General features: G+C 44.2%; 1 protein-coding gene across 2 annotated transcripts in view; it reads left to right on the plus strand.

The window, feature by feature from the left end:
- The window catches only part of ZDHHC7 (zDHHC palmitoyltransferase 7), a 36,314-nt gene that overhangs the window by 548 nt on the left and 22,109 nt on the right, over positions 1-13,657 (plus strand). The window contains exons 2-3 of one of the 2 annotated variants that reach the window (XM_084812838.1): positions 5,923-6,070; positions 11,099-11,180. The gene's annotated coding sequence lies outside the window, so the exon portion shown is untranslated. The remainder of the gene's footprint in view (positions 1-5,922; positions 6,071-11,098; positions 11,181-13,657) is intronic. The other variant, XM_084812839.1, reaches the window with a different exon arrangement.

The raw sequence follows: 13,657 nt of genomic DNA on the forward strand, positions 1-13,657 counted from the left end.
CCCATCAGCTCAAGCCAGCAAGGCCCCTGGGCAGGGATGTTGGGAGTTGTAGTCCAAAGCATCTGGAGGGCACCAGGTTGGGAAAGGCTGGTTGAGCATCGGGCTTGGACCAGGGAGGACCCGGAGTGAGGCTCACACACTGGGTGACCTGTGTGTGTGGGCACGGGGGAGCGTTTGCTCTTTATCTCACCTGATCCTACCTCTCAGAGGAGATGGAGGGGAGGGGAGGGAAGAGAAGAGAAGGTCTGCCTGTGCTGTCCTGAGCTTCTTCCAGGAATTAAACTTATATTCAAAATGTTAAAATAAGCAGCCATTTGCTTTGCTTTGCGTGCTTATTTATTTGTTACTTATTTACATCCAAAGAGCTCAAGGCGATGTGCATGGTTCTTCTCCCCACCCCCTGTCTCCCACCACCATTTTATTCTTCTCAATAACCCTGTGAGGTAGGTTAGGTTGAGAGATAGTGACTGGCCCAGAGTCATCCACCCAGTGAGCTCCATGACGGAGTGGGGATTTGAACCTGGGTCTTCCCTTTCCTACTCTGACACTATCAGCTGACCCTGTTCTCCCGTCCCTTCCAGCTTTTTCACAACACCTTCAGCCTGACATTGCACTTCCTACCACCTCTTCACCATCTGCCAGGTCCTACTTGGTTGCTTCACTTCCCACCCCTCTTCAACTTTCTCTCTTGTCCTTCTTGCGCCCCAATCCTGTGCATGTTCATTCAGAAGTCCCGCGGAGTTCAGTGGGTGGGACTCGCAAAGTGTGTGTGTGTGGGGATAAGATGGGGTTGCTGTACAGTCACTTCAGCCTCGACCTCACTGAGGTATTCAACTCGTGTCTGGACTATACAACCTCAGGTAGGGATATGTATGATTGAATTCTCTCCTCTGTGACAACAAAACAACACTCCATGTAGAAAACTAGCAAGTCAGGAAGAAGGATTCTTGCCTAGCTTTCTCCGTGACATGCTACGGTGTGGGTGTTGTTGTTGTTTTAATGTGGCTTTTTGTTACTGCGTGTTTGCATTCAAGCGTGTGAGCCTCCACCTTCTCTCTGAATTGTTGTTGTTCCGTCATTAAGTCGTGTCCAACTCTTCGTGACCCCATGGACCACAGCACGCCAGGCCTTCCTGTCCTCTGCTGTCTCCCAGACTGTGCTCAAGTTCATATTCATTGCATCGGTGATGCTATCTAGCCATCTCATCCTCTGTCGTCCCCTTCTCCTTTTGCCTTCAATCTTTCCCAGCGTCAGGGTCTTTTCCAGTGACTTTTCTTTTCGCATTAGGTGGCCAAAATATTTGAGCGTCCACTTCAGTATCTGTCCTTACAATGAGCACTCAGGGTTGATTTCCTTTAGGATTGACTGATTTGACCTCCTTGCAGTCCAGGGGACTCGTAAGAGTCTTCTCCAGCACCACAGTTCGAAAGCATCAATTCTTCAGTGCTCAGCCTTCCTTATAGTCCAGCTCTCACAGCCATACGTTGCTACTGGGAAAACCATAGCTTTGATTATACAAATATTTGTCGGCAAGGTGATGTCTCTGCTTCTTACTATGCTGTCTAGGTTTGCCATAGCTTTCCTCCCAAGGAGCAAGCGTCTTTTAATTTCATGGCTACAGTCACCGTCTGCGGTGATCTTGGAGCCCAAGAAAATAAAATCTGTCACTGCTTCCATTTCTTCCCCTTCTATACGCCAGGAAGTGATGGGGCCAGATGCCATGATCTCCGTTTTTTTAATGTTGGGTTTCAAACCAGCTTTTGCACTCTCACCCTCAACAAGAGACTCTTTAGATCCTCTTCGCTTTCTGCCATTAGGGTGGTATCGTCTGCGTATCTGAGGTTGTTGATAATTCTCCCGGCAATCTTAATTCCGACCTCTGATTCATCCAACCCGGCGTTTCTCATGATGTACTCTGCATATAAATTAAATAAGCAGGGCGACAATATACAGCCTTGTCGTACTCCTTTCCCAGTTTTGAACCAATCGGTTGTTCCATGTCTGGTTCTTACTGTTGCTTCTTGACCCTCGTACAGGTTTCTCAGGAGACAGGTAAGGTGGTCTGGTACTCCCATCTCTTTCAGAATTTGCCATAGTTTGTTGTGATCAACACAATCAAAAGTTTTAGCGTAGTCAATGAAGCAGAAATAGACGTTTTTCTGGAATTCTCTGGCTTTCTCCATGATCCAGTGAATGTTGGCGATTTGATCTCTAGTTCCTCTGCCTCTTCGAAACCCCGCTTGTACTTCCCATAGTTCTCGGTTCACATGCTGCTGAAGCCTAGCTTGTAGGATTTTGAGCATAACCTTGCTGGCATGTGAAATGAGCGCAATTGTACAGTAGTTCGAACACTCTTTGGCATTGCCCTTCTTTGGAATTGGAATGTAAACTGACCTTTTCCAGTCTTGTGGCCACTGTTGAGTGTTCCAAATTTGTTGGCATATTGAATGCAGCACTTTAACAGCATCATCTTTTAGGATCTTAAATAGCTCAGCTGGAATACTGTCATCTCCGCTAGCTTTGTTGTTAGTAATGCTTCCTAAGGCCCACTTGACTTCACTGTCTAGGATGTCTGGCTCAAGTTCAGTGACCGTACTATCATGGCTATCAGGGACATTCAGATCTTTCCTGTATAGTACTTCTGTGTATTCTTTCCACGTCTTCTTAATCTCATCTGCTTCTGTTAGGTCCCTGCCTTCTTTGTCCTTTGTCGTGCCCGTCTTTGCACAAAACATTCCCTTGAGATCTCCAATTTTCTTGAAGAGATCTCTAGTCTTTCCCATTCTGTTGTTTTCCTCGATTTCTTTGTATTGTTCATTTAAGAAGGCCTTCTTGTCTCTCCTTGCTATTCTCTGGAACTCTGCATTCGGTTGGATATATCTCCCCCTTTCTCCCTTTCTTTTTGCTTCCCTTCTTTCCTCAGCTACTTGTAAAGCCTCATCAGACAGTCATTTTGCTTTCTTGCATTTCTTTTTCTTTGGGATGGATTTCGTTGCTGCCTCCTGAACAATGTTACGGACCTCCGTCCATAGTTCCTCAGGCACTCTGTCTATCAGGTCTAATCCCTGAAATCTATTCCTCACCTCCACTGTATATTCATAAGGGATATGATTTAGGTCATACCTGAATGGTTTAGTGGTTTTCCCTACATTCTTCAATTTAAGCCGAAATTTTGCAAGAAGCAGCTCATGATCTGTGCCACAGTCAGCTCCAGGTCTTGTTTTTACTGACTGTATAGAGCTTCTCCATCTTTGATTATGTACTTTGCGGCCAATCTGATTTCGATATTGACCATCTGGTGATGTCCATGTGTAGAGTCGCCTCTTGTGCTATTGGAAAAGCGTGTTTGCTATGATCAGCATGTTCTCTTGGCAAAACTCTATTAGCCTTTGTCCTGCTTCGTTTTGTACACCAAGGCCATGCTTGCCTGTTACCCTGGTGATTTCTTGACTTCCTACTTTAGCATTCGAATCCCCTATAATGACGAGGACATCTTTTTTTGTTGTTAGTTTTAGAAGGTGTTGTAGGTCTTCATAGAACCGATCATCCTCAGCTTCTTCGGTTGGGCATGGATTTGAATTACTGTGATGTTGAATGGTTTGCCTTGGATTCGTACTGAGATCATTCTATGGTTTTTGAGATTGTACCCCAGTAGCGAAGAGGATCTAAAGAGCCTCTTGTTGAGGGTGAAAGAGGAGAGTGCAAAAGCTGGTTTGAAACTCAACATTAACAAAACTCAGATCATGGCATCTGGCCCTATCACTTCCTGGCATATAGAAGGGGAAGAAATGGAAGCAGTGACAGATTTTACTTTCTTGGGCTCCAAGATCACCGCAGACGGTGACTGTAGCCATGAAATTAAAAGACACTTGCTCCTTGGGAGGAAAGCTATGGCAAACCTAGACAGCATAGTAAGAAGCAGAGACATCACCTTGCCGACAAAGGTCCGTCTAATCAAAGCTATGGTTTTCCCAGTAGTAAAGTATGGCTGTGAGAGCTGGACTATAAAGAAGGCTGAGCGCCGAAGAATTGATGCTTTCGAACTGTGGTGCTGGAGAAGACTCTTACGAGTCCCCTGGACTGCAAGGAGGTCAAATCAGTCCATCCTAAAGGAAATCAACCCTGAGTGCTCATTGGAGGGGCAGATACTGAAGCTGAAGCTCAAATATTTTGGCCACCTAATGCGAAGAGAAAACTCTCTGGAAAAGACCCTGATGCTGGGAAAGACTGAAGGCAAAAGGAGAAGGGGACGGCAGAGGATGAGATGGCTAGATAGCATCACCGATGCAATGAATATGAACTTGAGCACGCTCTGGGAGAGAGCGCAGGACAGGAAGGCCTGGCGTGCTGTGGTCCATGGGGTCACGAAGAGTCGGACACGACTGAATGACTGAACAACAACAACAACTGCTTTTCCCACCCTTTTGTTGACTATGAGTGCTACTCCATTTCTTGTAAGGGATTCTTGCCCACAGTAGTAGATATAATGGTCACCTGAATTAAATTCGCCCATGCTTGTCCATTTTCGTTCGCTGATTCCCAAGATGTCGATGTTCAATCTTGCCATCTCATGTTTGACCACCTCCAACTTACCTTGATTCATTGATCTTACATTCCAGGTTCCTAAACAATATTCTTCTTTACAGCATTGGATTTTCTTTTCACCACCAGACACATCCACAGCTGAGTGTCCTTTCGGCTTTGGCCCAGCCACTTCAGTCTTTCTGGTGCTACTTGGAAATTCCCTCTGCTCTTCCCCAGTAATATACTGGACACCTTCCGACCTGAGGGGCTCACCTTCTGGCGTCATATCTTTTAGCCTTGTGATATGTTCCATGGGGTTTTCTTGGCAAGAATACTAGAGTGGGTTGCCATTTCCTTCTCCAGTGGACCACATTTTGTCAGAACTGTCCGCCATGACTTGTTCGTGTTGGGTGGCCCTGTACGGCATAGCTTATGGCTTCACTGAGGTACACAAGCCCCTTCGCCACAACAAGGCCGTGATCCATGAAGGGGTCTCTCTGAATAGGTACAGCCTAGACAGAGGCTTAGCACCTCAGTGAAAAATAGGCCCTAATCTCTCTGTAGACCAGGATTTTCCCATCATGCTGTTATCCCAGCACCACTTAATGTAAAGGTTTAAATTCTTCTTTCTGGCATAGAGATGCCTCTGCAGTGGGTTGGAAAAAATAATGTTTCCAATTTTTAGGCACCAGCATCAAATTTCCGGGAGACCCCGTGACCAGGTCCTGCAAATACAAATAACAAATTTTTCTCCAGCTGTGAATCTGTGCCATCTGTATACATGGGACCCGGTTTGGGAGAAAGCTGCATTTAAATCAACACAATGACTGGGTTCACACAATCACGGAGTGGGAAATAACCAGTGGGCTGTTTTAGGGCTCTGTGTGGCTTGTTAACCATGGCAACAAGCCACCCTTGTCAGGTTCGCATGACACAGGAAGCCGCGCTGGCAAGGGTAATTATGCAAATTCCCCAGCACACACAGCAGGAGAAATAAGCCACTGTGTCATATTTCCCATCCCTGATGGTGCAAACAGGCCCAATGCCTGAGACAATTGACTTTGTGTTCTGAGAAGTCTCCACTAAAATAATTTCATTCACCTTGTACAGGAAAAAAAAAAACTGTTGTTGAGAGCCAGAAACTGATGCCTTTGTTGGCTGCTGTCTTTCCAGTTAGTGAAACTAAGGAACATTGTCATCGATTTCATTAATTAGTCTCGACGTTAAGAGACTCTATTCGCCAAGCTGCTTTATACTGAGTCAGACCAGAACGATGGTCCATCTAGCCTAGCACAGTCAACTCTTGTCTGGCAGTTATTCCCTAGTATAGGATGCAGAGAGAGATATCTTCCTGCCCAACAATCTCTGATCTCTGTAATTTTTTTTTCTTTTTGCCAGGGATTGAACCTGGGATCTCCTCTGCACATAAAGCATGTGTTGTACTGCTGAGCTCCTCGGTTGCCTCCCCACCACTACCACTGCTCAAGACAATCTTTCTCTTTAAGACACTATGATCTGAGATGATTTAAGCAAATAAGATCTTGAAGTAAGCATTGACTATCCATTTTTTATGTGCCAGGGGTGTACATGCAACTTGTGTTCATATATGGCTATTGATGTATGTACCTGTGTGCAGCCCTTGGCTTTTGTTAGAGTTATTTAGATATGTTTCAAATCCTTTTGAGTGTAGAGAGTCTGAAAGCATGAGGGCAGAGAAGTTCTGCCACAAGATGCAAGCTTTGTAGTTTTTCTGTGCTTATTTGGCATTATTAACGCATTACCACATGGGGAGACAAAATTGCCATAGGCAATTCTTCCAGTGAAACTTTTGCATGGAGGAATTATGAAAATGTTGCACCTTGTGGAAATATTTCCCTGAGAAGCTGATGTTGTAAGCTCTTAAAACTGTAAGCATCCCCATTGAAGTTAACAGGACTCTTCATATGCATAGCCCTGGATGTGATGAAATTGATTGGGATGGGTGTGGGGTGACCTTTAGCAGTAAACATCAGTAACTTGGCAAGTGTTATGAGTAAAACCTTCAGTTGTGATGAGTGCTCTCACTTGGACTTTGATTCAAGTACTTCCTGCTTTGTACCTGCAACAAGACATTATTTCAAGTTCTTTCTAGTGTTTTATAAAGGCGTTGGTAGCAGTACATCTTAAGAATTCCATGAAATTTCCTTAGACTGAATCGAATCAGACCATTAGCCCACCTAGTCCAATATTTCTACTCTGATTGGACTGGCTTTGTAGGGTTTCAGGCAGAGGTTCTTTCCAAGCACTAGTACCTCGGTTTTCCACAGGCCACTGGTTGATCACTTGTGTGAACAGAATGCTGGACTAGATGAGCCTTTTGTCTGATTCAGCATGGGTTTTTTTTGTATTCTTGTGTATTTTTTTACTGGCGATATCAGGGATTGAACGTAGGACCTTTGCTTTATTACTGAACTGTGGATTCTCTAGTCCATTCAGCAATCCAGTAAGTGGCATGGAAAAGAATTGGTAGATTTTTGTATGTACCTGGCAAATGTTTCAATGAGAGTTGGATGTATGCATATATAGTTGAAAGAGGGCCGAATTCAATTTTGGAGACACTCTCAGGGACCGCATTCTGGTGGTGGGTGGGCTGAATGCCAAGGGGGTGAGGCCAAAAGCAAAAGGGATTGAGCCAAAAATACAAAAAATACTAGCATATTGTAGCTTCAAGTTCTTACTGCCAGCCTTAGGGGAGGTATTTAAAGCTTTCAGACTGGGGGAAAAACTGTACAAAAAGTGGGCAACCATCAAACGATTGGTGGCTGGGAGAAGGGGGATGGGGCCATGGAAAGGGAGCATGAATTGAGACCGCAGGAGGGCCGGATTTGTTCCCTGGGCCTGAGGCCTCTTACCCCTGATGTAAAGGAAGAAAAACAGCATCACTGGGTTTGCTTCTGCAATCCTAACCAGAGCCAGAACATGTTCAATCTCAGCATTCGTGGGAGGTGAACCATTCAGAATCATTTCAAAGATAGCCATGTGAGTGCTCTCACCATGTCATTTGCGCATTTCAAGGCTTTTTGTGTGTGTACAGTCAGTCTCTTCTAGGTGTGCCTGTGTCCAAAATTCTCAAATTGTGGTGTTTCTTACTCAGGCCCTGAAATGGAGCTTCTTTCTCTTCCCTGCCCTCCCCACAAGGTGATTGGAGGTGACTGGGGCTCTGTGACATCACAGTTTCACACAATGTGGCTGAGACTTGCTGCTGAAAGGGGCTGTGGACTTAAGCCAAGTAGGCCCCAAGTTTGGACAAGACTTGCCCGCCTTCCACGATGTGATGACATCATGCAGCATGGTGTGGGTCGGGCAACACCTGGGAGGCCCACAGAATCCCCCAGCCCTCTTCACCTTTGCAGCTAGAACATCTCACACTCCTTGCTTGTGAGTAGTGAGGGCCCATCTTAAAGGGCTGGGATTTTTTTCTGGGTGGAAGGGGAGGGTGGAAGACAAAAGTGTGTTGCAAGTGCGTGCTCTGAAGAAGATACGCAAGATATACTGGAAGATACAGAAGACAAAAGCTAGCACAACAGTTTAAAGTACTTATTTGGTTTTCCTAAAGTATAGCTGGTCATCTAAGAGGGAAGCTTCCATGGAAAAATAGGGAACTTCAGGATCCCTTTGTATATTCAGTTACGGAAAATCCATCATTAGCTGTAGCAGAGCAACTGTGACCTTGAACGTGAAATACTTGGAATAAATAATCAGGAGTGGCTTAATTGGATGCTTAGAGGTAGATTGAGCCTCCTGCAGCTGCTTTCCCACAGAAGGGCCTTCCCTGGACTATAGAACGACTGGCTTCTTTTCTTCTGAAAGAGGAGATGCTGACTCTGTAGTTAGCGGACCCAGCTTCCAGTACGATTTGTTTAAAACAGTGTCTTAACTCTGTGCGACAGCCCTGCTTACACTGTCAATGTGGATTTTTAAAAAAAAATTAACATTGTCACTGATGCCCATGTTCAGGACCCTGTGGATTTTTATGTTCTGTGAACACAACTTGGGGGGGGGGGGGGGAGATTAGGCAGCCGGGACAAAAAATTTCCAGTTCTGCTCATGGTTGCAGAACTAGATCTCTGGAAGTGCTGCAAGTTGAGATGATACCTGAAGGTATGACTAAACATGCTGAGATATCTGTTATTGGATCTTCAGTGGGTTTTTTTTTTTTTAATGCAACCACAGGAGGGCAGATTCCTATCAGGACTATAGCAGTGTGGAAGTGGGTGGTTTAACCCTCCCCCTGTGCTGTTTTCTCAATGAAAATCCCCCCTCCCAAAGTTGCTATTAGTCCCATGGGTTCCCACTACTCAGTTTATGGAACTATGGAAGAGCCAATTACAGATTTCCTGATATTATGTGTAGTTTAGCCCTAAGAGCCTCCATATTTTATACTGCTGTTCTGGAAGTTGGCGGATTGAAGTAAAGATCTGGTGCTTAATCTTGATTAGTGATAACCATAGCGCATTGTCTGGTTAACCCTGTTAACCCTGGTTAACATCTCAAACATGCTGTGAAGCCATGGTTTAGTTTGGTAAGCTATGCCCGGCCTCCACAAGTCATGTATAATAAAGACAGCTGCAAGGCTTGCTTGTTGCATTTCAAGCCAAGAGGATGGAGAGGAAGAGAAATTTAATTATCCATGGTTTGATTGGTGCAACTTTAATTCTTAACCATGGGTAACGCAAAGCTATCTCCTTCCAACTCTACTCTCGCATTCTGGATTATGGCCAGTTCCTAACCATTGTTTAGGCATTCAGAAGTAATGCTTAATCAGGGTTAAAGAAGGCAAACCTTGGTTTAACAACAGCCCATACTCAACCCACACTCTGGGTTCTAGTTATGTGCAAGTCAGGCCTATGGGCTGAGTGTGAGTTGTCATTGTATCATGAGTTGTTGTTGAATCGTGGGTTGTCATTACATGTGAATCCTGCACTATGGTTTAACAACCCAGTAAGAGAAACCATGGTTCATTTTTGGGTTGTGAGCTCTGGGTTGTTTGTGGTTAACAATCCATAGTTAAACCATAGTGCAGGGTTCACACATAACATCACCTGACGATTCAACAGCAACCTATACGATGGGTTGTCATTATGTGCAAACTGGGCCTCTGTATCCTTTACATGTCTCTGTGTCTCTGTCTTCCTCTTCCTTGTCCAAGCACTCCATTCCACCACCACCCCTTTCAGTTTTTCTCTCAGTCTGTCAACATTCTGTGCCATTGAGACCTTATGGGTCTGTCTTTGGGAGGTTCCCCACTTGGAGTGTGGGGGTGTCCTGATAATGTTTTGTGTGTGCTTCTGTAAATCTAGGGTGCCCCCCCCCCCGGGCTGCTGATACCTATTTTGGCTACATCATGGTGGATGCTCTGGATTGTACCTAATGGGTTGTGCCCACTGTTACTCTAACTTAAGTCCCATTCATTTCAATGGGTCTATTCTAAGTAGGACTAACATTGGATACAACTCTCTCCCCTCAAGTTCAGAAATAGAATATGTGGTGGTGTTGATGATACTGGTACCCTGCTTTCAACTTGCCAAAATTCCCAAGAAAGCTTTTCAATAAAGACAACCACAAAAATAAGCAATGATAAAACATTTAAAAATGGAAACATACACACACAACACCCTGCATAAATAGCAAAAGGGCAACATAATAAATGCTAAAATATAAAGTCAACAAAAAACTCTAAAGTAGTAGTAAAATTAAATTAAAAGCATGGGAAAATAAAATCATTTTTATGATTTTAGCCTGGCATCTAAAGCTTAACAAAATTGGTGTCAGGTGACCATTCCTGGGGTGGGTGTTCAACAGTTGTGGGTAGAATTCCTATCCCTGGTCATTCCTATCCCTGGTCATTCCTATCCCTTGGAGAAGGGCATCTGATGGAGATTATGCTGACCAGAGATAGGTTCATATGGGAGAAGACAGTCTTTAGGATACCTGGGTCCCAAGCCATTAGTGCCTTTATGAGTCAACACCAACCTTAGTATTCTACTGAAAACACAGAGAGAGATGCTTCAACTCTGGCAAGATACTCTCCAAGTCTAACTAGCCACCATATTTTGCACCACTTGACGTTTCCAGGCAGTCTTCAAAGGCAACCCCACATACAGTATCTATTTGTGTTTCCCAGTTGTGAAATGGCTCATCGGACGAGAAATATGGAGGCAAGAGCAGCAAAGACAGCTGGACAACAAAGTGGAACAGATGGGCAGGGCAAATGGTTTGAATCTGAGATTTCCTGAAACAGCTGATGGTCGATAAATGCCTATCATTAACAGCAACCTCTATTCAGAAAAATGAAACACCTCCCTCCCTCCCCTTTTTCCTAGAGGTTCAGCATTTCATCCAGAGACAGAGGAGAAATGTAGACATTTGAACTTGATAAGGGCATCAGAGGTCAGAATGGAAGCCATACCGAATGAGCACAGGTTTTCACATTCTACAGATGTGGCTGTACTCCCATCACGGATGACACCGTGCTCACGGTTATAACCTAGATGCACGATTGTGACTAATGAGTGGTTTTATTATGTCTGTGCAGGTTACATCAAATATGACTACATGCATCTTAGAAGCCCAAAGGAACGGCAAGATGTCAGACTAACACCCACACTGCTTGTCAGGTTTGTGTTCATTCTGGATTCTTTGCCTGTTCTATCCCAAAGGCTCGTGGTGGATTCCAAATAGAAACACAAACACTTAAATGCCTTTGCTTCTTGAATGGTGATCCTTTGGGTCCAGATTCAGAATTTTAAAAATAAAGTGGTAGAGGAACATGTGATGTCCTCAAAAAGCCACAACAGCTCAATTTAAATGCCATGGCAGGGAGGCACCTCCATCTGGCAAGGGGTTTGTGAAGTGACCCAACAAGTGGACGTAGTATTTGCCCATGCCACTTCAGACTGGTGGCACTGCTGGATTTGCATAGCAAGCTGCCCACACAAATGACTACTCAGTTGTCTTTTTAGGCAGTCTCTGGCCTTGTTTGTGCACATTAGGTCTTTACTTTCAGGACAGATACTTTTAACAGGCATCCATCCAAAGTTCATGTAATTCCTAGCATGTTGACTTGATCGGCCTTTCTGTGCTTGCATCTTGAATTGGGCTAAATTAAGCAGTTTGTACTGCTAACACTTTTAGGTTGCTGCATGTTGTTGTAGCCCCACCCTGCCCCGGATCTTGTGACCTATACTTATGCCTAATATAGAATTGGTGTACTGTAGTGACTGAGGGGGTTCCATCCTTCAAGGTGGAAATAATTTTTAATAATAATAACACCAAGCTAAAGTCCCTGGTTCAAATCTTGCATCCGCCATTAACATATTAGGTGATCTTAGGCAAACCATTCCCTCTCCACCTCAGCATCCCTCGACCTATACAATAATGGTATAATAACACTGATCTAACTTTCAGGGTTGTTGTCAGAATTACAACAAAATAATCTGTATGAAGGGCTTTGCATGAAGGGATAAGTATGCTTTTGAGTTCTAAGTATATATTGGCTCTGGACTTCAGTTTGTTGCACCACAGAAAGACTCACCTACACAGTTGCTTATAGTTTTATGAGGCTGCAAGGGACCATTGCAATCTGTCTGAAAGATGTGTGGTTTGGGAGTAGTGTTTTGTGTGAGCTCTGTGCCCCTGAGGAATGATGCTTGAGTGATTTTTTTCCTCTAATGTTTGAAAATCTTTCTTGGCATCCAACAAGTCACACCCACTTATGCAATCTTCCCACCCCTGCCAATTGCAAATTCTGCAGTACATTTAGAAAAACAAAACAAAAGTTTTGATGTGGAGAGCTGCCCGATGGATTAAACTCTGAACTGTGTGCAGCAGATGGAAGTGACTGTTTCTTGCATCCTGGCTTTTATGATGTTGCTGTTTATAGTCATATCATAATTAGTGTTGTGTGGATTAATGTTACTTTTCCAAATACAGCTAGGTTGGGGATGAAGTACTAATGTGCTGCTGTAGAGGATAGTCCTTAGTTTGGATGCCTAATGATCCAAGGCATTTATTTTTGCAGTATGTGCTTGCAACGCTGAACAAAGTATCGTTGGGGGGCGGGGGGGACGGGACATTATGCCAAACCATGGTTATACCCTGACTTGTAATCCTTGTCTGTAGGACAAGCACAAACCATAGTTCACCAGTTTGGATGAAACAACAAATTATGGTTTGCCTTGAAACAAGATCAGAAGGAGAGGAAGAGGAGCAAGTGTGTGAGGCTTAAGCGCCACACTGCTGATTCATGTTGACACCAAACTATGGTTTGACATTATGTTTAAGCCACCCCATTGTTCAGCAGAGGTGTGGGCAGAAGGTATATCAGAATATACTGGTAGATCTCTGGGTGACTTGCAGTAGATTGGCTAGGGTTTTTGACTTCCAATTGTCTAATAATAGCAACCACTAAAACGCTTCCCCCCGCCCCATCTCCAAAAAAATTACACTTAGTGGAGAAACCAGGAATGGATTCATGTGTGCAAGTACTTGTGAGCTTAGTTCTGGTGCTGACTGCAGATTCTTAAGCTCATAGACACCCTGATTCTTTATTCTTGGGATATGCCCACCTGCCTGAGTTACTACATTGCACCTGTCTTCAGTTGGTAGATTCATGGTTTTAGGAAAAACAAAACACCAGTCAATCCTGCAGGCCTGAAGTCTGCCCATTCTTGCTCCAGGATGTTGAGCTGCCATAGCATCTGAACCTCTTAATCCGAAGTAGTCATTTTCCAGCACAGCAAATGTTTGGATTGGACCACACAAATATTAATAATTTTGTTAAGAGTACTTTCCTATCTCAAAGGCTTGATGCAGATTACAGTATGTGCTTCCCTCCCTCCCTCCCTCCCTCCCTCCCTCCCTCTCTCTCAGTCTTTCTCTCTCTCCCTCGCTTTTTCTTCTTTTTTCAGCCCTGTCCAAACTCCATGAGGTTGGGTAGGCAAGCTCAGTGGCCGAACACATGCTGTGCACATTTATTTATCCATTTGATTTGTATGCCGCCTTTCTACCAAGAAAAATGGCACTCTGTGTGGCTTACAATCATAAATATTATTAATGATTAAAATAATAAAATAAATGCATTAAAACACAACGG

The sequence above is a fragment of the Heloderma suspectum genome, chromosome 8 (assembly GCF_057233095.1).
Source record: "Heloderma suspectum isolate Gila_16-S chromosome 8, 16-S_ref, whole genome shotgun sequence".
Taxonomy (NCBI): Eukaryota; Metazoa; Chordata; class Lepidosauria; order Squamata; family Helodermatidae; genus Heloderma; species Heloderma suspectum.